The sequence below is a fragment of the Oratosquilla oratoria genome, chromosome 28 (genome assembly GCF_046742065.1).
Source record: "Oratosquilla oratoria isolate Oo_2021 chromosome 28, ASM4674206v1, whole genome shotgun sequence".
NCBI lineage: Eukaryota > Metazoa > Arthropoda > Malacostraca > Stomatopoda > Squillidae > Oratosquilla > Oratosquilla oratoria.
The window spans coordinates 51097460-51124959 of record NC_134804.1 but is presented as its reverse complement, the minus strand read 5'-3'; the positions used below and the strand labels follow the sequence as shown (position 1 = coordinate 51124959).

The following is a 27500-nucleotide window of genomic DNA, read 5'->3' as shown; positions in this document are numbered from 1 at the left end:
AAAAATCGAGGAGAGGGAAAAGAAGAGGAGAAAGGGGAGGAGGTGGGAGGAGGAGAGGGGGAAGGGGAGTGGGTAGAAGCTAAAGAGTGATGATGGGGGAAGGTTACAGAATAAGGATGCTCAACCTGAGCACTTCCAGACTATGTAGGATATATATATATATATATATATATACAAAGGAACACAAAGTAAGAACAAACAACAGCAGGCCTACTGGACCTTACGAGGCTGTTTGTGTTTACTATACTAAGCTACAGTTAAGAAAACAGGGTAACTAGGCGATAGAAGGGGAACTAATACTACTGCTACCACATACATGTACATACATATACATGTATATTTGCATGCATAAGGAATGTAAGAGAGGGAGTTGAAGACAGAGGCACTCTATGCATACGAGATGAATTCATCGTCCTCTCGTCCCGGTCAAGTAAGGTCAGCGCTTCTTGCCAGCGGCGGCGTCGAGATTGAAAGAGGCCGGAATTGAGGTCAGACGAGGTCATCGGCACCAAGAATCGAGGTCAAGGCATCGGAGTAACTGGCACATAGTCTTCAAGCAAATCCTCCACAGCTTCCTCTTTCTCTTCCATCATCGCGTTGCTTATTTCTCCTCCTTCTATACTTCCTCCTCTTCCTCCACCTTTCTCTAGGTTTTCATCTTTACTCTCTTCTTCACCTTTCCTCTCTCTCTCTCTCTCTCTCTCTCTGTGTCTCTCTCTCTGTCTGCCTCTCTCTTAATCTTTCTCCTCCTCCTACACTCTCTCTTCATTTTCTCTCTCCTCCTCCTATCATTCCACTTCCCCCTTCTCCTCCTTCAAAACTTCCTCCTCCTCCTCCTCCTTCACTTCTTACTCCTACTCCTTTACGTCTTCCTCCTCCTCCTCTTCTGTCTCATCTGTCTCTTCCTCGTCTACTCCTGGCCAACATATTCTTCCTCATACGACCTCCTATCCTTCCTTCCTCAATGGAAGCCCCTTCTTCCTTTTTCTATTTTATTTATAGTTTTTGTCCTCTCTTCTTCATACTCCAATTATCTTCTTCGTTCTTGGGCTCCAACCAAAACCACTATCAACATTCCACACTCTGCTTCGCTTCCCTCTGAAGGCTAAGATCCAATAGTCAAACTCTCCCTTACTCTCTTATTTCCTTCCTCCTCCTTCATCTCAGTGTCGTATGTTGACTTCCTTCTCCAACGTCCGCAGTTCACGGCTCCTACTCCTTCCACGCCTCCTTTGGGAGCGCTAAGAATTACAAGAGCGTCAATATAAGCCCTCAGCTATTGAAGACTCGCACAGGAGCGACACCGCCTCAAGCCTACTTTTTTCGCCATTGCAGTCGTTTTATTTCGCTATCTGCTTTGCGGACACATGCACGCACGCACGCACACACACACACACACACACACACACACACACACACACACACACACACACACACACACACACACACACACACGTTTACTCCAAACTTGTCCAGCTCTTCCAGGAAAACTTTTTCAACCGAACATTAGAACATAAGAACATACTCATTTTTCAACCGAGCTTAAGAACATAAGAACATAGAGAAATAATAAAGGAGACCGCAAGAGACCATAAGGCTTACACTACGCAAGTCCATGTCCTTTACCACCTGAAATGAAGAATAATTACATCCTCCCCTTCTTGATGTTTGCATTTATGATTGCAACGATCACTTAGCCACAGAAGTTTATGTCAAGGTAACCAATCTTGGTTTGGGCCTAATTGACACAAAGTTGTGCTCGGAGAGGCATAAACGCAGCGTGAGGCATGACCTCATCAGCAGAACATTCGCCCATTATCATTCTTGGACTAAGACCCACATCGAGCTAGATAAGAGTAACCGCGTCGATGGTTAACAACGGATATTCTTAGGACGAAACCGACTAGGTTATTAACAAGATGGAATTGTTCGCTCACCAACATTACACAGTCGGAGACAAAACACCAGCAACTATCTGTATTGATTCGGTTTAACGTCGCGAAACTCCACCTATCAGCAGGCTAGGACGGTGCTCCTTACAGAGGAATTTGTAGCGTGAAATTTAATGAACCAAGCCCTTGGTCCAACTCGCTCGCGGCAGGATTCGAACCGCTGTCACCTCGACATCCGTCGCAAGTAGAAACGCTCTAACCCGCTCGGCCAGTGAGCATCCGCTACCTTTATTACAGAGGACAAATGAACACAGGGTACAAAAAGACGATTAGGTTTTGAATAATATCAGAAACAATGTTGTCTCCAACAACCTCGATAAGAAAGTCAACGCCATCAGAGATTAAAAAAAATGATGATCACAAACAGTGGTTTCCCCACTTCCTGAAAAATTTCAGGAACTGAAAAAAATTCAGGAAATTAAAGCCGTGTATGGATACTCCTGTACTGCCGATGATTTGCAACACCGCACCTCTACAGACTTCGACTCCATTCTCTAATAAAAAACTCGTATTCCATCTATAAACGGCACCATCAAACGTCGCACTAGATAAAAACTTAATATCATCCTCGTTAGAAACATGTTGGAACCGAACACCCAAATTCTCCTCAGGGAAAGGAAAACCTTTCGTCTCTTAATGAAGGAAGCAGTTTATATATCTCAGAATCACTCTTCCATCAGCATCAAACTGATGTCCATTGATAAGGCCCCGACCTCCCGGTCGCAGTAAACACACCATATGTGGACAACAACGCCTAGGACATTATGTACACAAATTAGACTAGTTCTAAAATTTACACAAGTTGTATTTTGTCAATGTATCTCTGCATCGCTGTTAATTCAATAAATCGATTTTTAGCATTATAATTATTATCACTATAATTCTGTTGGGATATGGAAGACTCAACCCCAGACGGATTCAAAACAAGACTCTCTTCACCTGATCATCCAGATCTACCTTAACACGATCAATCCATGTTTTACAATTTTGTACAATCTATACAATTATGCCACACTCAAGATGATTGTTACATTATAAGGGCTATCCTTTATGTGATAACATTATTTACAACATATAATTTGATCACCACGGACACATATAATAGATTGACCACGATTAGTAATTTTACTTTACAAAGATGTTATATGCGTTAAGGGGACACTGCAGTAGTGGCGTGTTGCCACACACATTACCATCCCGCGGCTCATCACCTTGCTGTCACCAACGTGGACCAAATCGATATCTAAACGTGTCCTATCCTAGGGTTGTCAGCTGGTAGCGTAATTGGATGCATGTTGGTCTAGCCTTCACTTATTTGTGGGTTCGAATCCCGCACTCCTCTCCGAATCCCAGCAGTAACTATCATTTTACAGTTCCTAAAGCAAATAGGCCGAAAGTGACGGCTTCGGCCGCAGATGCGTGCCTCTCGTCATAGGCTCCTTAACTTCTTATCTTATGTATACAGAGTAGTCTCATATTTCTTAAGCTTCCCTCCCTAAGGAATGATAGTTGTAACCGAAAGATATCTTGGAAAATAAGCAGTAGTTCATTCCCTCTCCCCCCCCTCTCTCTCTATCTCTCTCTCTCTCTCTCTCTCTCTCTCTCTCTCTCTCTCTCTCTCTCTCTCTCTCTCCCTCCTTCTTTTAATTTTCAACGAATGCTCACAAATCTTCCCACATAAGTGTCATTCGTAAGATACAGTGCAAGCTTCAGTACAAACTGAACAACACCAACGTTGCTGTTGACTTCCTATCTTCATATATATACATATATATATATATATATATATATATACACATATACATGTATATACATATGCATACATACTTTTCTGTTTCCAAGAAACGTGTATACATAAATATATATGACTAATTACAGCCCGGCAGACTCTATACAGGAAGAAAGAGGCGAGTCCATGAAGATCATAAGTGTAATGAAGCAGAAACACAAGACTTCCTCGGAAATGAGGATATAAAATCCTCATCACCAAAGAGTCATGGCGATAATCTTCGAAATGGTGCATTATGTGTTGTTGTGTAGTCAATAAACTCTTTTAGATTTCATTTACGCTTAGTTAATATCACGAAAACCTCTGGCACCACGGCCATTCCTCCACGTGACGTCACTTTGCGACCTCCATTTGTTTTTATGTCAATACACATTTTTGTTTTTTAGAAAATATATATCTTTTAATGTTCACAATTAAGACACAAAGGCTGATTTTTTAAATTTTTCAACAAGGGTCATTTCTAGCCAGAGTGAAATTATATATATATATATATATATATATAAATATATATATATGTATATATATATACATATATATATATTATTTGGTGTTCAATAACATCGCTTTTTTGTGGTCCATCATATTTGATAATAAACTGGAGACTGATATATGTAAAGTTAATTCAATAGCAAAGGTAATGCAAAAATAATTACAGCAGTTCACTATTTGTATCCTTTCTCAAAACTCCGCTTGTATGAAACATATTTCAAACCAAATTGTTTTGCAATTTACCCTTATAATTTTTTCCTTGCTGAAAAATGAGATGGTTACGATATTCTGTTTAAAGGAGTCAAGAATTGTTAAAACATAAAGTCGAACTGACTCTTAACTATGGTAAGTGGCAGTGGGGGGGGGTGAATTTGACCTATTATCCATCGATTTTAACTTGAGCCCTTTCCCGTGTCCCGGGGAAACCCCCATTGTTGACACATCTAGCGATGACCTGCGCATGGCGATCTGTCTCACAGTTAGTCTGTACCTTATATATTTATGTAATATATATATATATATATATATATATATTTATATATATATATGCATATATATATATATATATATATATATATATATATATATGGCAGTATTTCACAAATGACACTTGAATATAATTTGCAGAAAAAAGCACTGGTAAATAAGAAACGTAGTCCGAACGTTTTCGTCTATTTAAGACATCATCCAGCTCTCAAGCTCTCATCGAGAACATTCCCTTGATGATGACTTAAATAGACGAAAACGTTCAGACTACGTTTCTTATTTACCAGTGTTTTTTCCGCATATATATATATATATATATATATATATATATATATATATATATATATATATATTCATATATATATATATATATATATATATATATATATGTATATATATATATATATGTATATATATATATATATGTATGTATGTATATCTGAATAGAATCACCAGTGACGGTGATATCGATCAAATAATTCCACTAGCTAAGTTGCCCTGGTTCTCTGAAAATAAAAGTACGGACGGCAGTTAGCAGTCGACATAGTTCCTCCGGAAGTAGATTAAATTCCTGGTATGAGAATTTTATAGGGTCAATAGCTCGGTCGGGAAGACGATGACTTTGTGATTTCACGAGCCCGGTTCGAATCTGGGGATGGCAGTCGGAATTATTTGATATATATATATATATATATATATATATATATATATATATGTATATATATATATATATATATGGATTATGGATCAATTATTCATAAATCACACTGTAGCTATGGAAGAAAAATTGTAGAATCTTCTCTAATAAAGCATTATCCTAACTTTAATACCTCTAAAGGTCAGTGGCCCCCAGATTGTATTACCAAGTTAGCGGTCAACAAAATTATGTCAAGAGCGGTCGGACAAAATATCACCCACTGTCCTTCCTCGACCCAACCATTTCAAGGGCATGTAACCTGAGTCCCCCCCCCACTTTCCTCATCCCCTTCTATGTACCCCTCATTTCCTCATATATACTTGTACCTTAACTTCATGTAAGCATTCTGCTGAAGAGGACTACAGATAGTAGTCGAAATATACAGTTTCCCTGTATTTTCCGTTATTATTTCTCCGATAGTGGGTTTATAGTGAATATATATATATTCATAATGCATGTATGTGGTTTTGTGAATCGTTTGGGATTTGAGGGAAAGACAATACCTCATCATCACTATCAATCCCATCATAATCAGGTCCACTATCGTTAAAACTAGCACCTCTTAGCAACACTAGTCACACCATCACTATCATATGAATCATCACCACACAAGCTCTCAAGCTCTCATCGACAACATCACCAGTTGCTCCACAACCACCACAACCACCTTCACCACCATCACAATCACCTTCACCATCACCTTAGATCAAACACAGGTCCTTGCTTGTGGTGGTCCCGCAAGAAGGACGTCGGGGAGAATCGTGTCCCCGTCTCTTTGTCTTCAGATTCCATCAACATCCTAACGTCCTGTTGGAGATGCAGACCAAGCTCAAGGGACGGACTCTCATTCGCCAGACGCAGAGGACGAGATCTCTTTCTATCACTTCTGACTCTCTCTCCTCCACCTCTTTACCCAAGAGGAGCTGAAGACTGATAACTGCTTTCTCCTCTTCTTCGTTCTCTTCTTCTTCATCCTCCTCTTCCTCTTCATCCTCCTCTTCCTCTTCATCCTCCTCTTCCTCTTCATCCTCCTCTTCCTCTTCCTCCACTTCTTCACCCAAGAGGAGCTGACGACTGGTAACTGCTTTCTCCTCTTCTTCGTTCTCTTCCTCTTCATCCTCCTCTTCCTCTTCCTCCACTTCTTTACCCAAGAGGAGCTGACGACTGGTGACTGCTTTCTTCTCTTCTTCGTTCTCTTCCTCTTCATCCTCCTCTTCCTCTTCATCCTCCGCTTCCTCCTCTTCCTTCACCTCTTTACCCAAGAGGAGCTGACGAATGGTGACTGCTTTCTCCTCTTCTTCGTTCTCTTCCTCTTCTTCGTTCTCTTCCTCTTCATCCTCCTCTTCCTCCACTTCTTTACCCAAGAGGAGCTGACGACTGGTGATTGCTTTTTCTTCTTCCTCATTCTCTTCCTCTTCATCATCCTCTTCCTCTCGATCCTCCTCCTCCTCCTCTTCCTTCACCTCTTTACACAAGAGGAGCTGACGAATGGTGACTGCTTTCTCCTCTTCTTCGTTCTCTTCCTCTTCTTCGTTCTCTTCCTCTTCCTCCTCCTCTTCCTCCACTTCTTTACCCAAGAGGAGCTGACGACTGGTAACTACTTTTTCCTCTTCCTCGTTCTCTTCCTCTTCCTCTTCCTCTTCCTCCACTTCTTCATCCAAGAGGAGCTGACGACTGGTGACTGCTTTCTCCTCTTCTTCGTTCTCTTCCTCTTCATCCTCCTCTTCCTCTTCCTCTTCTCCTCTTCTTCGTTCTCTTCCTCTTCATCCTCCTCTTCCTCTTCCTCCATTTTTTCACCCAAGAGGAGCAGACGACTGGTGACTGCTCTCTCCTCTTCTTCGTTCTCTTCCTCTTCCTTATTCTTTTCCTCTTCATCCTCCTCTTCCACATCCTCCTCTTCTGCATCCTCCTCTTCCTCTTTCTCCTCCTCTTTCTCGTTCTCTTCTTTGTTCTCTGCCTGGTTTTCTTCTTCTTCATCGTTCTCTTCCTCTTCCTCTTCTTCGTTCTCTTTCTATTCCTCCTCTTCCTTCTCCTCTCCCTCCTCCTCCTCTTCCTAGTTCTCTTCCTCTTCATCCTCTTCTTCCTCCTCCTACTCCTTTTTCTCCTTCTCCTCTTTCTCCTCCTCCTTTTTCTCATTCTCTTCTTCGTCTTCTTCCTGGTTTTCTTCTTCATCATCATTCTCTTCCTCTTCCTCCTTTTCTTCGTTCTCTTTCTTTTCCTCCTTTTCCTTCTCCTCTACCTCCTCCTCCTCTTCCTCGTTCTCTTCCTCTTTCTCCTCTTCTTCCTCCTCCTCCTCCTCTTCCTTCTCTTCCTCATTCTCTTCCTCTTCCTCCTCCTACTGCAGTCCCCTTTCTCCTTCTGTTAACCGATGACAGAAGCAGACCTACACTAATACAACGCATACAAAAGTTCATTTTTTTTCCCCAAGAAATATCTATGGAGAAGGCCCGAAGCCGCTGTTGACTTAAACTAAGCTGTGATCTTCCAGTCAGCGAAGGTCGAAGCAACAAGAATTATACCATCATTATACCATCATTATACCATCACTTCAACTACCGCTACTACCATATCCCTCCCACTAACATCATCCTCATCCTCCTAACTACATTCGTTACCATCCTATTATCCTCACCACCTTAGTAATGCTATACTCACGATCCTCACGACCAGTTTCACTACCTATTCACTAACAATATATTATCCTTATTCTCATCCTACCATCCTCACAATCTTGGAAACTTCAATAGTCACTATCCTCACAACCAGCCTCACTACCATCGGAACCTTTTCACCAACAAGATCTTAATTATCCTTATCCTCATCCCACCATCCTCACAACCTTGGAAAATACTATAGTCACTAGACTCACAATCATTATAACCTTTTCATCAATAGTATCTTAACTATCCTTATACTTATTCTTATCCTTATCCTGCCATCCTGACAGCATTGGAAATTACTGTAGTCACTAGCCTCACAACAATTATAACATTTTCACCAATAGTATCCTAATTATCCTTATCCTTATTCTTATCCCACCATCCTCACAACCTTGGAAATTACTATAGTCACTAGCCTCACAACTAGCCTCACTACTAATTATCTTTATCTTTATCCTCATCCCTCCATCCTCACAACCTTGGAAATTACTGTAGTCACTAGCCTCACAACTAGCCTCACTACTAATTGTCCTTATCCTTATCCTCATCTCACCATCCTCACAACCTTGGAAATTACTGTAGTCACTAGCCTCACAACTAGTCTCACTACTAATTATCCTTATCCTTATCCTCATCCCACCATCCTCACAACCTTGGAAATTACTGTAGTCACTAGCCTCACAACTAGCCTCACTACCACCGCTGCTGCCGGCGGGCGCTGCCGTTAAAGACGATGTACCAAGAGCGGCTTGTTAGGTAGCAAGACCTCTCCTTCTCCCTCAACTCCTCCTTCACCAACTCACCCACCACCAACACGTTCGCATCTCGTGTGCTGTCACTCCCTTCCTTTCGACTCCCTCTCACTCCCCCTCCCACGCAACCCTTTCACTCTTCCACCTCGGTTTAATTACCTACCTTCACTCCCACCCTCGACTCTCCACGTGCCTCCTACCTCCACGTCCCTCCTCCCTCCACCTGGGAGTATGGCATTGGTATTATCACCACAAAGATTTTCATCTCCATACCACAGGAATTCCCTTCATGAAGAAACTAACGTACTCACATTATCTTCACAATCCTTTTCTTCGTTACTATTAACATCACTATCTACATACTACATATTACATACATATGTAGGAGATGGAATGGGTGGGAGTGGTTTCTACGCCTTTTTCTTTTGACTACCTCCCGTGTAAGGGGGAAAAAAGCCTTTGTATATGTATGTATGTATGTACCATTTTCATCACTATAGCACAGAAACTCCATGAAGAAACTACCATACTCACATAATCTCCACAATCCTTTTCTTTTTTTTATTAACATCACTACCATTTTCATCACTATAACGCAGAAACTCCATCATGAAGAAACTACCATACTCACATTATCCCCACAATCCTTTTCTTCGTTACTATTAACATCACCACCATCCTGACAACACCGTTACTTCCACACAACCACCAACTGAAAGCAAGAACGAGCAAAAGTCTTGGGGTAGCACGCAATGGAACGTTTTTTTTTTTTTTTTCCTCTAAAGAATGTTCCTGAGAAGCTTTGGGCTCGAGATCTTCACCATAACGGGCGAGGGAGCATTCCGTCACACATGTTCCTTCTTACAAACTCCAGGTCTTAGCCGACACAGACTTTTATCGCAATATATTTAATTCCCCTTTCGCTTTCCCTCACTCACTCCGTTGGATCTTGAACCTCAGGTAGATTCTGTTCCTCTGACGGTAATCCTCTCCATGCCCTTCGGTCCTGTGCTGCTTCCATCCAGGTTCCTTTATCTATTCCTCTACTGTCCATCTCCGCATCCACACCATCCATCCATCCATCCATCTCATTCGAGGTCTCCCTCTGGGTCTTCTTCCAGGCATTCTACCCATCATAACTCGTTTTGGAATTCTATGGTCCTCCATACGCGCCACATGCCCAGCCCTTCTCAATTTTGTTCTATTTATAACATCTGTTATTCGCTTTCCCTTTACTGAATAAATTCGCCTGGCTACAGCCAAAAAATACATATCGTTAAAAGTAACGCGAAAATAAATACAAGTGAAATCTCGTCGCAATCGGAAGCATGCTGGTCTCGTATTTTCCTAGTACCGCGTTCGAGTCTCGCATTTCTCTCCGATTTCCAGCAAGAACTGTTATTACCTGCCTTCCAACAGTCCATGGAGCAAAGGTGACGGCGTCGACCGCAGCTACTCAGCGCCTCCTAGCGTAAACTCCTCATCTTCTGCCTCAACTCTTTCTCTGTTATTGGCATGTGCATCTGGCTGGGGTCGAGCGAGGTCATCGTGCCGAGCTTTCACACGACCACGTGTGAAAGCGTCCATAGACACCCATTGTTGTTGGAGAACGCGACGTCGTGTCGTGGACGGCGCACGGCAAAAAGTCGATGCGTGTGAAAGGGGCCTAAGGGTTCACGTGCGGCTAAATAAAATCACTTAACGGCAGCTGAAGTAAAAGGATAAAATCCCCTCGACACTTGTGGCGTTTAAAAAGGTAGATTTCACACCAACGAAGCTGCAGAGTCGTCTAATCCCGCGATAAGTCCATGGCGGTCATGATCTCGGAAAAAGTATTTTGACCATGGCTTCCTCTATTATACTTATCTCTTATCACCTCACAATCTAATGGCTATTCCCTCCTCCTCCTCCTCCTCTTCCCCTCCCCCTCCTTTTCCCTTCTTTCTTCTCATTTTTTCCCTCCTATTCCTCCTTGTCCTCTTCTTTCCCCCCTTCTCCTGTTCTTCATTCTCCTCTAATTTCCATCTCTTTCTTTGTTTGTTTCCCTCTTGCCTTCCTATTTCTCCTCCTCTCCTCCTAATACTCCTCATCTTTCTTGTTTTCTTCTTTCCCGTTTTCTTAATTCTCCCCTTTTCTTCGTCTACTTCGCTCTTCCTCTCCTTCCTTCTCCTCTTCCTCGTCTTATACTTTCTACTCCTCCTCCTCCTCCTTTTTCATACTCCTCCTCCTACTTTTCTTCCTCCTCCTCCTACTCCTTCTCTTCCTTCTTCCTCTCCTCCTCCTCTTCCTTTTCTTCCCCTTCTACCTTTTTTTCTCCTCCTCCTTCTTCTTTTTCTTCTTCATCTTCCTCCTCTTCTTTTCCTCCTCCTCCACCTCCTCCTCCTCCTTCTCCTCCTCTTCCTCCTCATCATCATTATCATCATCAACATCATCATCATCATCATCATCTCTTTTTCCTCTTCTTTTTCTTCCTTTTCTACTTCCTCCTCCTCTCCTACGTCTTCCTCCTCCTCCCCTTCTTCCCCTTCTTCCTACTCCTTTCCTCTTTCTCCTCCTCTTCTCCTGGTTCTCTTCGTTCTCGTTCTCCTTCATTCTCCTTTCACCTCTTCCTCTTCCTCTTCCTCTTCAGTCACAGGTTCTCCTGCAGCACTCGACATAACACAATGTGTCTCTTTTGTACGTTATCGCACCACTGATAAGTATGCAAATTATAATATTTGATGTTCCAATCACCGCTCTGTCGGAATATATACGTATTTAGTTATAATTTCCAACATAGTGATCGTTGTTGCCATTGTTGTCTAGAAAAATCAAGTTTGTGTTCGTCACTGTCGTCGTCATCGTCATCATCAGCAGCAGCAGCATCCACCATCATCATCATCATCATCATCATCATCATCATCGTCACCATCACCATCCCACTATCATCATCATCATCATCATCATCATCATTGTCGTCGTCGTCGTCATCGTCACTATCACCATCCCACTATCATCACCACCATCATCATCATCATCATCATCATCATCATCATCATCACCACCACCAACAGCAACACCACTACCACCACCATCACCACCACCATCACTATCATTATCACCACCACCACCATCACTGCCACCACCCTTAAACATTTACGGCATATTTGCCGAAAGCATGATTCATCTTTAACATCATTATCATCAGTGTGACTTGATTGACGTCACACTGGTGATAATGGACATCATCACATGCCGTCACCATGTCCCTCCGTACGTATCAACAGCCTCATCATCATCATACCTGTGACGCAAGCACCCGGGGCTGGTGACGTCACACGCATTAGTGATAATCGAATTAAAATGATCACTGATGTTAAACGAGAGAGAGAGAGAGAGAGAGAGAGAGAGAGAGAGAGAGAGAGAGAGAGAGAGAGAGAGAGAGTGAGTGTGTGTGTGTGTGTGTGTGTGTGTGTGTGTGTGTGTGTGTGTGTGTGTGTGTGTGTGTGTGTGTGTGTGTAATGTAATATTTCAGTCCTCATAAGGGATCCAGGTCGTCAATACTCAATCCAGTCGACCATTAGGCCCTGTTCACACGAACGGTTTGAACCGCACGGAAACCGCGATAGTACTGCATAGTCAAGGGATAAAACTGCGCTGTTGTGTGTGAACGTCCCCATTGACTTACATTGTAAACGAACCGCCGCGGTTCAAACCGCTAGTGTGAAAGGGCCAGATCAAAGAAGCTCCCCAACATAGGGCGTGGAGTCTCGCTCGCTTTCACAGTCGTTAGGGTTCGTCTGAACGACTACAAAACCAAAACCTCGTCATTTTTTAAATTCTCGTACTGGTAGGCGGGCTAACGATGATATCGAGTGAACTATTGTGGTGGATAAGGTTACTTGAACGCTCATTAGTGTGTAAAGCCCCCATCACACTATCACGATCCTCGCCAAATGTTGTGAATTCGAAAACCTGCGGGAAGACTTCGCCTACAATATTCTAGAATTCCCTAAGTCAACAATTCAACAATGTGTCTAATATTCCTATTCTAGGTTTAACTTCTCTTAGTTCGTCATTCAGATTCTCATAATATAACGCAAGGGTAACATGACTTTTGGAGATTCGAAAAATACAAAAATTGCAAACGAAGTCGTTTCTACTCAAACGAACTCATTTGTCGTGATAGTGTGACCATGGCTCAACCGAGCTGAAAATAAGGTTATGTAATATTTGTTTCTCATTCACGTAAGCTAACCCTAATTTCGGTGAAACAGGACTTCTGTACTAATACATGCAAACGATAGCGCCCAGCATGATATGGACTAAAAAGAAATGTAATTGCTATTGCTAGCCTTTATTCTAATGTAATGAGACAAACGCTTAGTGAATTTACAAATAGGTGAGTGGGGTTCCCTCTTTCTCATACACAAAAGAATATATAGCACCATATCTACTGTGTCAAGTCCTTGAAAGGTTATTTAGCAAAACAAGAACATGTAAACAAGAATTACGAGTTATAGTGAGTCCACACAAGCAGCTAACATGTGATAAAATGTATTAAGGCATCACGAGATGGTGCGTCCCGACCCGTAATATAAATAGGAAGGAGAGAAGGAGGGAAGGAGGGAAGGAGGGAAGGGGGCAGGATTACACCAGACCACATATGATCACTCAGGATCGATAACTAAGTCGGAAGCTAAGATTAGATAGTTGAATGAAGAAATTAATAATGATAAAAAAGACAGGCAGGCATTACAGCATCTTGCTTAAGTGTTTACCTAAATGAATCTTAGAACATCGAACCGTACTACATTGCAATGCCTCTGCAGGAAGTTTATTCCATTCACTGACTACACGGTTGGTGAAGTTGTTTCTACCCACTACCAGAAATAATCTACTTCCTGACAACTTGAGACCGTTAATTCTCGTCTGATTTGTATTCAGTGTGAAAATTTAATTAGTTTTTATGTTGCCAATCCTTTTTAGAATTCCCAGCGTTTCGTCCGGTGGGTCCTTTGTTGGAGACTGACGTCGGCGCACCTTAAGAGGTTATCACACTGGGCAGTTTCCACGGGCTTCACCAGCGCCGACCGTTGAGAGTTCGTTTGAGTAAAAACGACTTCGGTTACAATATTTGAATTTTCAAATCTCCAAATATCAAATTATCTTTCCGTCATATATAGCAAAGCTGAATGATGAACTAAGAGATTGTAAACCTATACGAATGTTAGACATACTGTTGAAATGTTCTTAGAGAAGTCTAGATTTCTGTAAGCGAAGTCATATTCTAGTTATTCAAATAGAGGTTGGAGGTAGGATGTGGGAGGAAAAATAGCCCAGTGTGATAACCCTTTTTCAAGAACACAAGGTGGGTAGCCACAGCTATCCGTCTCATAGGTAGGTGGTATCGCAACCTATTCGCAATCTAATCACAACCTATTCGCAACCTAATCGCAATATAATAGTAATCTAAAACCAACCTAATCGCAACCTAATCACAACCTAATAGCAATCTAATCGCAACCTAATCACAACCTATTCGTAACCTAATCGCAATCTAATAGCAACATAATCGCAACCTAATCGCTATCTAATCGCAATCTAATTTCATCAGTGGGAGCTTCGCGCCGTCCCACTTCGCCGGGTTCGTTACTCGTTAGCACCACATGTGGACGCTATCTTAAACAATCCACGAACCAATTGACTATAATCAACCACTAAGCTTATTCATCTTGACTTCGTTTGATCCAACAAAAAGGTCTGACCACTAATTTCATTCCATATTCCCTCTATTTGCGCTTTGGAATTACATTATAATAACCCGTTTTTGGTATGAATATAACTCCCACACGCGCATACGGACGTGCAAGAACACACAAACGGAAACACGCATAGAGGCCGACGTTCTAAACGTAAGAGCATATACACGTGTACAAATCCGCATACACACGCTAACACGAACTCACATTTATGAGAATCGTGAACGAAATAAAACCCGCGTGTTCGAATCTGCAAAGTTATTCGATCCTTGTGTTGTCCCGAGCCTATGACGTCTACGGATCTGCATCCCAAAGGCTTCGAGAGAATATTAATTAACCAATTATTGCTTTCTCTTTCTCTGCCTGGAAACGTGAGCTCCCCCCACAGTCCTCGCACCCTACCATAGATCTCTCTGGGAAGATACGTTGAAGTAGTTTGTGTTGCAAGTGTGTGGGTCTGTTACCAAGCCAATCCAAGAGATGTAGCCCATTAACCTTGGATGAAAATACGGTAATTCAGTGGATGAAAGGTGATAGAAATCCTTAGCTTGGTCCAAGGACTAAGTGCCAGCCCATCAAGGAAGCACCTCCGGGTGGAGGCGTGTGTGCTGATGGGTTATGAAGACAAATGACTGTGAGATGATCCTAACTGACGTCCGTTAAATGATCATCTCAAGTAGGTTATCATTACTTATCCTTCCACATATATACACAACCATAAAGGTAAAAGTAACCCTTTAGATAAAGTATCAAACACGCGGATAAAATAAACGTATATGAAGCGTCCAGAATGTGTGTCTGTGTCTGTGTCTGTGTGTGTGTGTGTGTGTGTGTGTGTGTGTGTGTGTGTGTGTGTGTGTGTGTGTGTGTGTGTGTGTGTGTGTGTGTGTGTGTGTGTGTGTGTGTGTGTGTGTGTGTGTGTGTGTGTGTGTGTGTGTGTGTGTGTGTGTGTGTGTGTGTGTGTGTGTGTGTGTTTGTGTGTGTAGAGAAGGCTTACGGCTTTCACTATCCGTGCATAACTCTCAACCAGTAAAATTGGCTGGGATGCCCCTCTGTTTCTGGACGCCTCATGTACCCATGTTCAACCTTTATTCCTTTACAGAATTTTATATGTTCACCTAAGAACACAATAGTTTTGTGATTAAGTGAGGATAAGAATTACCGCCATCACATTTCTCTCGGCTGACACAAAAATGTAATCAAAGTTATGTGAAAATGTATATAGGTACACACATATGTATGTTTATATAAACATAAGAACACGTAGCGAAACACACACACACACACACACACACACACACACACACACACACACACACACACACACACACACACACACACACACAACTTGCGAGCACAGCTGGTACATATATGATTATATTCTCGTGACAGAGTAATTTCCCAGCTGTCAGAAACGACATTATAATTACATGACCCAAAGTTATAACTGACGAGGGTCTACAGCAATGTTTCTTACCCTGGGGGTGCTGGAAGACTGTTTCCTGTAGTCATGTAACACGTGTAGTCTCTGTTACCAGAAGTATAGGGAGTGCTACACTACCTAGACCTGACTATAGATGGCGCTGAGGTCGGAAAAGATTAAGAGGCAATGGTTTGTTCCTATACGATCCTCATAAACTTTTGGTTGATGGTAGGATTTGGTCACCAGAAGTATAGGGAGTGCTACACTACCCAGACCTGACCACAGATGGCGCTTAGGTCGGAAAAGATTAAGAGACACTGGTTTGTTCCTATACGATCCTCATAAACTTTTGGTTGATGGTAGGATTTGGTCACCAGAAGTATAGGGAGTGCTACACTGCCCAGACCTGACTACAGAAGGTGTTAAGGTCGGAAAAGATTAAGAGACACTGGTTTGTTCCTATGCGATCTTCATATACCTTTGGTTGATGGTAGGATTTGGTCACCAGAAGTATAGGGAGTGCTACACCCCCTAGACCTGACTATAGATGGATCTTAGGTCGGGAAAGATTAAGAGACAATTATTTGCTTCTATTTGATCTTCATAAACCTTTAGTTGAGGGTAGAATTTGGTTTAAGTAAGGCTTTGTACTCAAAGTTCGAGCCTCCTTGTGATTCCGAGATCGATACCCAAGTCGGGCTACTTTCTGCGCTTAAGGTGATATCACACTGAGCTTCCACGGGCTTCACCAACGCCGACAGTTGAGAGTTCGTTTGAGTAAAAACGACTTTGGTTAGGATATTCTATTTCTCAAATCTCCAAATATCAAATCATCATTCCGTCATGTATAGCAAAGCTAAATGATGAACTAAGAGATTGTGAACCTATACGAATGTTAGACATACTCTTGAAATGCCCTTAGAGAAGTCTAGATTTCTGTAAGCGAAATGATATTCTAGTTATTCAAATGGAGGTTGGAGGTAGGATGCTGAAGGAAAAATAGCCCAGTGTGATAGCCCCTTTACGATGATGTACAACCTGAAGACGTCTCACGTGAAACCAACCCTTCAAGCTGTTAACTTATGCTACACTGTTTACATTGGTGCTACATTCAATTTCCGAGATACATTTAAATATTTCAATATAGTTTATATTTAGCTGCATTCAATCAAGGAAGAATTTCTGATAAAAAGTATACGGTTCTAAAGTTATAATATATTCAAAAGCATTAGACGTAAATACACCGCACATGAGCTATGATTATGGGTTACGATGTAGCCAAATTGTCACGCTACTGCGTACCGCATTGCAGAGTCTGTGAGCCCGATAACTTACTATTATGAACAAGTCCTCAGAATGACAGAAGACGCAGAGAAAGATGTCAGACATTTTGGTGAAGATGTAGTGGTACAAAGCTATTTTTATGGACAGAGCCTTCGAATCTTATGACCATCACTGTCACAATTACAAGTTTCGTGTGTGTGTGTGTGTGTGTGTGTGTGTGTGTGTGTGTGTGTGTGTGTGTGTGTGTGTGTGTGTGTGTGTGTGTGTGTGTGTGTGTGTGTGTGTGTGTGTGTGTGTGTGGTGTGTGTGTGTTCGTTTCTACCTCATTATCAGTCACCATACAAAGGACGCTGTGCAAAGACAAACCATCCATACATAAAGTCAACACACACCAATCTCCCTGATCCTCAACTCTCGACTTCCTAAAAAATACAATAAAATGAAATAAAATAAAATAAAATAAAATGAAATAAAATAAAACAAAATAAAAATGAAATAGAATAAAATAAGATCAAATAAAATAAGGTCAAATAAAAATAAAATAAAATTAAAACTTTCTACCTTTGAAGCTGAGACTGATGACAGACAATCCCTTCGGAATTTTTTACCAGACCCTCACACAAATCAAAATTAATTACGAATACCAAGTATACTCCTGTTTCACTAACAGTCCTTTGAATACTGGACCCAACACGCTCTCTGAGCAAGCGCGATAACACAGGTCCTTATCGCAGGACACGTGTGACAAGTTTATACACAAAACGCGGATAACTCTCTTCAGATATCTACAGTTTTTTAGGATCACTACAATATTTCCTTCGCTACCGAATAAGATATACGAGATGCTACATTAACAACAAAAGAATAAAGGAATAAATTGATGAAGGTGGAAAAAGAAGTCACGGGTCTAGTTTCGAGTTCCTGAGTTTATTCCTGACCGGTTTCGCTCTATGTTACTTCGCATTCCTCTGAAGAAACATAGAGCGAAACCGGTCAGGAATAAACTCAGGAACTCGGAACTAGACCCGTGACTTCTTTTTCCAGAGCGAAACCGGTCAGGAATAAACTCAGGAACTCGGAACTAGACCCCCCGTGACTTCTTTTCCCACCTTCATCAACTTGTCACAATGTACCAGCAAAGGAAAAAAAAAATGAAAGATAAATAGAAATAAGAAATGTAAAACAAATACAAACAGAAACACCAGATATTTGGAAATTATCAGAACCTCATGCACGTCCGTGGCTCTCTTGCCATAACCGTACGTGACACTTTAAGACTACATTAATCTTTAATAAGAACATGACGTCCTCTTATCGTTCAAAGACTTATTATGATTAATGACGACTCTCTCTCCTACTCTTATGTAAGTAGCGAGATTTTCCATAAGGACAGAGGCGCGGGTGAAACTATGGTTCACAACAGTCCTACTCTCAAAGTGCTCCTCTTAATATATCACACATTGGAAATTAGTATGTTATAACACATTTGTAAATGTTCACTATAAACCCACTATCGGAGAAAAAATAACGGAAGTACAGGGAAACTGTATATTTCGACTACTATCTGTAGTCCTTTTCAACAGATTCTGCTGAAGAGGACTACAGACAGTAGTCGAAATACACAGTTTCCCTCTACTTCCGTTATTTCTCCGATAGTGGGTATATAGTGAACATATCACACATTGTACTTGAATGCCCTAGTTACTCAACCACAATCTCCCACTTTCTCAAACGACAGTTTCATTACAATTCTTTGAGAATCAACGCCAACATCCATGTTCTCTCTTCACACTTTTGTCCAAGAAATGATTCTTCTTTTCAAACTTTAACGCAAACATTCTGATATGACACTCCAACATTTCATTAATTTAGAAATGATAAGTTCCTATATACACCCACAACCAACTCGCTTTGCCAGAACTCCTACCTAAAGGGCCATTTACATGGTCAAACGGTTTGTCAAACCCGGTTCGTCAAATAAGTGTTTGAAGTGAAGTTTGACCATGTGAATGGGGGTATTTGGTTGTCAAACACGTTTGTCGAACATGTTTGACAACCAAATACCCGATTCACTCGGTCAAACATCACTTCACACAGTTGTTTGCCAAACGAGTTTGACAAACCGTTTGGCTGTGTAAATAGTCCTTAACTCCATGAACACAAAATGATGCTTAATAACAAAACAATGACGTCTACTTAGGCGTTATGAGGCGCGAGTGAGTACACGAGGATGTCGGAGTCAATGTATATATATATATATATATATATACATATATATATATATATATATATATATATATATATATATATATATACGCACATAAACACAGGGTGCGGTTTATAGAGTCCCAGACTGTCAGTATGGCGGTACCGGCGGTACCTGATTCGAATCCTACCCGAGGCCGAAATTATCTAAGTATCGCTGCGCTTCGAGTCGTTACTCCAACTCTCGTGGGCGGGGAGTTGGGTGTGTTTGTGCGTGTAAGGCCATAGCATTACCCATAGATCGGTCATACAAGTTCTGAGCTCTCTTCCGGGAGGGAAATAGCTGTCGATCACGAGTCCAACACGTGATCCGAAGACCAAGGTGAATCACACACACACACACACACACACACACACACACACACACACACACACACACACACACACACACGCACACACAAACTATATATATATATATATATATATATATATATATATATGTATATATATATATATATATATATATATATATATATATATATATATATATTGTACTTGGACATGAGTTAACCTGTGAACTGGTTTTATCACATTTTCTGAGTTTATTATTATTTAGGGTAAAAGAGAACGAATAATACAGCAGTTACTTTATATTTTATAATGCGAGTAGTCTGATGCATCGTACATATGGCAGCAGATGCTGCGCACGAGAATTTGACTCGTACTGAAGTGGTTAATAACAGAAGGATAGTGTCTTTAAGTACAGAAGCCCTAGTGGATTGTCGAGAACGAAATACGTGAGCGATCTATTGTTAAGTATGTGCTTGATGTAAAGATCATATTAGTATTACTCGTACGTTTTATTGAACAATTTCTGCCCTTCTTATACGCCCAGGTACGTCAGACGAATAAACACCTTGTGATGCGTTGAAAGTCTCGTAATATATCTACACGGAGTATCATAGATTCACACATCCTTTCTACTTCAACACACACACATACACACACACACACACACACACACACACACACACACACACACACACACACACACACACACACACACACACACACACACACACACACACACACACACACACGAGGCGCTAAAATGTGACGTTGATGGTCAAAAGGTATAGAGTCTGTCTATGAAAATAGCTTTGTGTTATTAACACGTCTGCATCAACCGTGTCAAATATTTCACGATCCATTTCATTTCTTTTTACATAACCAACGTCACATTTCGCAGCCACCTTTACCCTCTTGTTGCAAATGGCAACACATCAAAAGTAAAATAATTATACAGCTGTTACACATGTTCATTACAAGACGTATTATGCAAAACCGGTGCTCTACATTTAACTTCCCAGCAGGAAGTTACCAAATGTCGCTAATCAGGAAATGATGTCTTGCGAATAAACATTATAAGTTATTTGAACATAAAGTTATTATAAGAACCCGTAAATTTATCAATTAAAACAGAAAAATACAGATTTATGTTAATTCGTAATATCACTCGACATAATGTATAGTGCATCCCCTAAGAAGGTACGAAAAAGTTGTCGCTATGAATGTTTTGTCTCCGTTAAAAATTATATATATATATATATATATATATATATATATATATATATATATATATATATATATATAAATATATATATATATGTATATGTATGTATGTATGTGCGTGTATGTATGTGTGTGTGTGTGTGTGTGTGTGTGTGTGTGTGTGTGTGTGTGTGTGTATTTACCTAGTTGTATTTACCTAGTTGTATTTTACGGGAAGGGGAGCTATGCTCGTGGGATCCCGTCTTCATATCTCATTTTATCTAAACTATTTTTAAATTCGTGTATTGTTTTTGCACACACCACTTTCTCATCTAACTTGTTCCAACTGTCTATTGCTCTGTGAGGAAAGCTGTTCTTTTTCAAATCTCTTCTATAGCTGTCTTTTTTTATTTTCTTTCCGTGTCCTCTTGTATTTCTGTCATCCCATTTTATCAGATTCTCTCTATCAGTAATTTCTATGCCTTTCATGATTCTGTAAATAGTTATCAAATCTCCTCTCTCTCTTCTTTGCTCTAGTGTCTGTAGTTTAAGTTTTTGTAGTCTCTCTTCATATGTTAGTTTTGAGAGTGTTGGTGCCAATTTTGTAATTGCTCTTTGTATTCTTTCAAGTTTTTTTATACATTTTTTTTGTACTTGGTGACCATATCGTTGCTGCATATTCCAATCTTGGTCTTATCAGGGTGATTAGGATTTTCCTCACCATTTCTTCATCCAGGTATGTAAATGCCACTTTGATTGTTCTTATTAAATTATAAGTTTCTCCAAAAATCTTATTTATATGTTTCTCAGGTGACATATTATTCATAACAATGACTCCTAGGTCCTTCTCATTTTCTACTCTTTTTATTCCTTCTTCTCCCAAATTATATGATCCTGTTATTCTGTTTTTGCTTTTTCCAAATTCCATTATACTACACTTTTTTGTATTGAACTCCATCTCCCACTTCCTACTCCATTCCTGTACTTTATTTAGATCTCTCTGTAGTGATTCACAATCTTCTTCAGTTTTCATTCTTTTCAGTAGTTTTGCATCATCTGCAAAGAAGCTCATATAGCTTTCAATTCCTTCATCCATATCATTAATATATATAGCAAACATTATTGGGGCCAGAACTGTTCCCTGCGGGACACCGCTTATTACTTCATTCCATTTTGAGTGCTGATCTCTTATCACTACTCTCATTTTTCTGTCTTGCAAAAAGTCTTCCATCCAATTTAGCAATTTACCTTGTATTCCTCCTTCATATTCTAATTTCTTAAGCAGCTTCTTATGTGGTACTTTGTCAAAAGCTTTTTTTAGGTCTAGAAATGCACAATCAGCCCATCCATCTCTTTCTTGTATTATATCTATTAGCCTTGAATAGAAACATATTAAATTGGTGACGCATGATCGTCCTTGTCTGAATCCAAATTGCCTTGGATTTAGTACGTTGTTTTTTTCCAAGTATTTTACCCATCTACTTTTGATAATTCTTTCACATATTTTTGCTATTGTACTTGTTAGAGAGACTGGTCTATAGTTGGTAGGTTCTTCTTTATTTCCTCCTTTATATATAGGTACTATATTTGCTTTTTTCCAATCTTCTGGAACTTTTCCTTCTTTTAAGGAACTGCTTATTATGCTATGTATTTTGTCTGCCAGTTCATTCTGCATTCTTTCAGAATCCAGTTTGCTATTTCATCTGGCCCATGCGATTTTCTGACATCAAAATTACCCAAGTGTGTCAATATTTCATTCTTTGTTACTTCTATTTCTTCCATAGGGGGGACTTTTTCCTTCCACTCAATCTCTTCAGGTTGTATATTTTCCCTTGTAAACACTGATTTAAAATGTTTGTTCATAATTTCTGCCATTTCCATTTCCTCAGTGTATTCAACTCCTCCTTGTCTTAATTTCTCCAAGTCTTGTTTGTTTTTCAGTTTATTGTTTACAAATCTGTAGAATAGTTTTGGTTGATCTTTACACTTTTCTATAACATCTTTTTCATATTTTCTTTTTTCCTCTCTGCACTTTTGTACATATTCATTTCTATAACCAGTATATATTTTCCATTTTTCAGGTCTTCTGTCTTTTTTCCATCTGGTCCAGGCTTTGTCTCTTTTGTCTTTTAACTCCCTACAACTTTTGTTGTACCAGCATTTTACATATTCTTTTTCTTGTTTTTGTCTTGGGACATACTTTTCCACTCATTTTTTGTAAATTTTTGTCAAGATATTCCATTTCTCTTCCACTGATGTTTCTTCTTTGTATATTTCTTCCCAGTTTTCTTGTTGGAAGAATTCTCTTATTTTATCAAAGTTTGTTTTTTCATACATCATTCTTCCTTTTCTATATTGTTCATTTCTTTTCATATATTTTTCTTCATTAAGTTCCAGTTCAATCAATATGTGGTCACTTTTACCTATTGGTGTTTTATATTCAATCTTGTCCACTATTCTAGGTTCAGATGTAATTATTAAGTCTAGCCTCGATGGTTCTTCTTCATTTCTATACCTAGTGTTCTCTTGTATCCATTGTGTCATTGAATGGTCAGTAATCATCTCAAGTAGAGCATTTCCCCATGAGTCATCACCACTCTTTACTGTCATTTCTTCCCAGCAGATTTCTTTGCAATTAAAGTCTCCCATCATAACTATTCTTCCTCCGTCTTCCATTATTTTAGTTAATGCTATCTTTGTGTCCTCTAACATACTTTTATGTTCACTCTCCTCCCATGAGGCTGTTTTCGGAGGCACATAATTGATCACAAATTTTCTGCTCTTCTTATCTCGGTCTTCCACTTCTATCATAATCATCTCTACTGTATTCATTCCATATATGACACCTTTCACGTTTATATCCTTCTTAGTCAGGAACATAACTCCACCCCCTTGTTTATTCTCTCTGTTTCTAATCCAATAATTGTATGTATCATGTCCTACACTGTTGGGTGGTAGTGGGCCTTTTAATTTTGTTTCTACAATTCCCAGTATGTCCGGTTCTTTTTCTTTCAAATAATCATTCAGTTCATTCAATCCTGTTATCAATCCATCTATATTTGTGTAAGACACTCTTAGTTTTCTGCCACTTCCATTGTGTTCTCTGTTTCCCTTATGTTTTTCTTTAGTATGTCGAACTGCTTTATTTTCATGTTCACTACTCTCCAATAGAATCTCTCTTTCTCTGACTCCGTTCTTTCCTCGTTTTTTGCCTTAGCTTCAATTCTTTTCTTCTTTTCTGCCTCTCTTTCCTCCTTATTCATTTCTCTTTTTATCCATACCTTTTTATATTGATCATTTGTTGCTAGTTTCCCTGTCTTGGATAGAATTTTCTCTGCCGTTGTTTGTGACCTGAATTTAATCTTAATTGGTCTGGTCTTATCTGTACTATATTTTCCTAGTCTGAATTTTTCCTCAATTTCCTTTATAATTTCTGGTTCATCTTCCTGGACTAATTTTAATAAACTGCTTACTCTTTCATTTTCCTCCTTGATTCTTGCGGTTCTATCTGGGTTATGTTTCTCTTCCATTCCTAATATAATTATACATTTCTTTTTGTCAGCTAATTCTCTTACTATATTCTCCTTCTGTCTCATCACTTTAATAACTGAGTCTTCATTATGTTCTTTCAATTGCTGTTTGACTATGTCAGTGAATGAAACCTTATTCCCTTCTTGAGTTATTCTCCAATTTTTAACTTCTGTAGCTATTTTCTCTCTATTTTCATTACTATTCTTCTTCAATTTCTCATTCTCCTCCTTTACATTTCCTAACTGTCTTTTTAGGTCCTCTATTTCTTCAGTTAAGTTTCTGTTAGCCTTCTCTAGTTGTTCCAACCTTGCAATTCTCTGGAAAATGGAGTCTACATTACCTAACTTACGTTCCAAGTCCTCGATCACCTTATCAACTCTCTCCTCTAGTCTTATCAGTCGGGGGGGGGTTGTGTCCCCCCCACCCTCTTTAAATCCCTGGAACATATTCTCGTCACTTTCTTCTGTATTGCTCCTCTCTATACTTCTAATCTTTACATTTTTATTAGACATTTGATCCTCGCTAAGTCTTTTGTTTACCTTCCGCTTGTCTGGCTGGGCAAAGTCTACTCCCTCCTCATTTCCTTCCATTTCCCTCAGTAATCCCTCCCCTTTTCCTCTTTCCCTACGTTCCCACTACTCCACGAGCAATTTCCCCCCCACCCTGCAAAAACACTAGGCACTTCTCTTTGCGTTGGGATCCACAGACTTCAATTTTCTTCAGAACGTCTTCTAAGCCGTCCATTCGTTGAAGTGTGTGTGTGTGTGTGTGTGTGTGTGTGTGTGTGTGTGTGTGTGTGTGTGTGTGTGTGTGTGTGTGTGTGTGTGTGTGTGTGTGTGTGTGTGTGTGTGTGTGTGCGTATTATTGTACTACATAAATCTACATGGTAAATTGCACATAAGTTGCATAATTCTTAAAAAAGGATTATAATTTTTTTCATCTTCGATTTCTGCGTTAAAAAAGTCTCATCTTGACCTTAGACCTCCTTCACATGACCTCACAAAGGAAAGGTCACAATGTCAGCATCAATTGTCACGTGACCTTTCACACATGGACGCGCCAACAGACGTGGTGTTCCGTCAGATTGGTAGTTTCGATTTAACTTCCCCTATCAGGAGTCTAGGACGGTGCCCCTCCCAGAGGACTTTGTATCGTAAAATCGAATGAACCATGCCATCGGTCCAACTCGCCAGTGGCAGAGTTCGAACCACCGTCACCTCGACCTTCGCTCAAGTAGCGACGCTCTAATCCGCTCGGCCAGCGTGGTAGTGGTGCATGACGTTTCTGGGAGATGCTAAGTTTCCAACGTTGTATTATCTTGCGTTTTCGGGTTTGATATCTACATATTCGAAAAAAAAGTAAAATTAAGAAAAAAAACGATGAACAAATGTCTCTAACTTAACTTACACAAAGGTTTGAACGATCTTGTAATTCCCCACTATATTCATTTCTCTTCAGTAAAATGGTGTTACATTCATTCTATCTCTGCAGAATTTGGCTACAGTGAAACGCGAAATATTTATGTGGTAAACAAACTTAGCCAAATTGAATTCTGTTAGTATTATTGCCCCAGTGATTCACCCAAAACTAATTCGAAAAATGGGACTAACACTTTACGGCCGTCCAGCCTTTGTTTACGAAGGACCAGACTTTAGTAACACCAGCGTTTCTCAACCAGGGTTCCCCGGAACCCTAAGGTTCCGCAAAAGGTCCCTAAGGGTTCCGCGAGAACAAGTGAGATAAGCTAATGCACTTTTGATTTTTTATTTAATCTCATATACGTAATATAATCAAACACGCACGATATATATTTTTAGTTACTGTAATAATGTAATATTGACATTATCCTATCTAACCTATTATTACGAAATTACGAAGATATAGTTAAGTGGCTAACCAGAGTTTTTAACGTTGCCTGGAATGAAGACAGAGTGCCAGCTGATTGGGGGAAGGCAATTATTTGTGAAATTTTTAAGAAAGGTGATCGCACCGAATGTAGGAACTATAGAGGAGTATCACTGCTGTCACAAGTGGGGAAGATATATGAAAGAGCACTAGAGAAGAGATTAAGAATAATAGTTGAGGACAAGCTGGAAGAAGGACAATATGGATTTGGACCCCAGAGAGGAACAATGGATGCAATATTCACACTGAAGATGATAATAGAAAAGAACTGGGAGTGGGACCAACATGTGTACATTGCTTTTGTAGATCTAGAAAAAGCATTTGGCAGGTTACCAAGGAATGAAGTATGGGATACTTTAGAAGACCCAACATATATGATAGAACCATCATTAATTAGAGCTATAAAGAGTCTTTACAGAAATAATGTCAGTGCGGTAAGGACCCAGCTAAGAGAGGATAACTGGTTTGATGTAACTGAGGATGTAAGACAGGGTGTTGTGATATCTCCTTTACTATTTGTGCTGTTCATGGACAGGAGCATGAAGAGGTTGAGACTTGGGGGAGAGGTAACTACATTGGCATATGCAGATGATATTGCGATAATCACAAAGTCTCGTACAAATTTGCAGGATACCCTGAATGCATGGAATGAAGAATTGAAAAAATCAAGAATAATAATAAATGCAAATAAAACTAAGGTAATGATGGTAGTGAGAGAGAAAGATGATATTGAGATAGAAATAGATGGAATACAATTGAAACAAGTGGAAGACTTTCAGTGCTTGGGAGTTCAAATAAATGAGAGGTGTTATATGGAGAAAGAAATAACAAGCAGAATCGAAAAATATACAAATAATCTAAGATTAATGTATCCACTACTAAAAGAGACTCATACCATCAACAGTTAAAGTCATCATATATGAAATGATACTAAGACCAGTATTAACATATGGCTCAGAGACCTGGACACTAACAATGGGATTAAAGAGCAAGATACAGGCAGCAGAGATGAGAATGTTGTGATTAATAAAGGGA

General features: G+C 40.0%; 1 protein-coding gene across 17 annotated transcripts in view; it reads right to left on the bottom strand.

Annotated features, from left to right (window-relative positions):
- The window catches only part of brp (ELKS/RAB6-interacting/CAST family member bruchpilot), a 696927-nt gene that overhangs the window by 240305 nt on the left and 429122 nt on the right, over positions 1-27500 (bottom strand). The gene's annotated exons all lie outside the window — the stretch shown is intronic.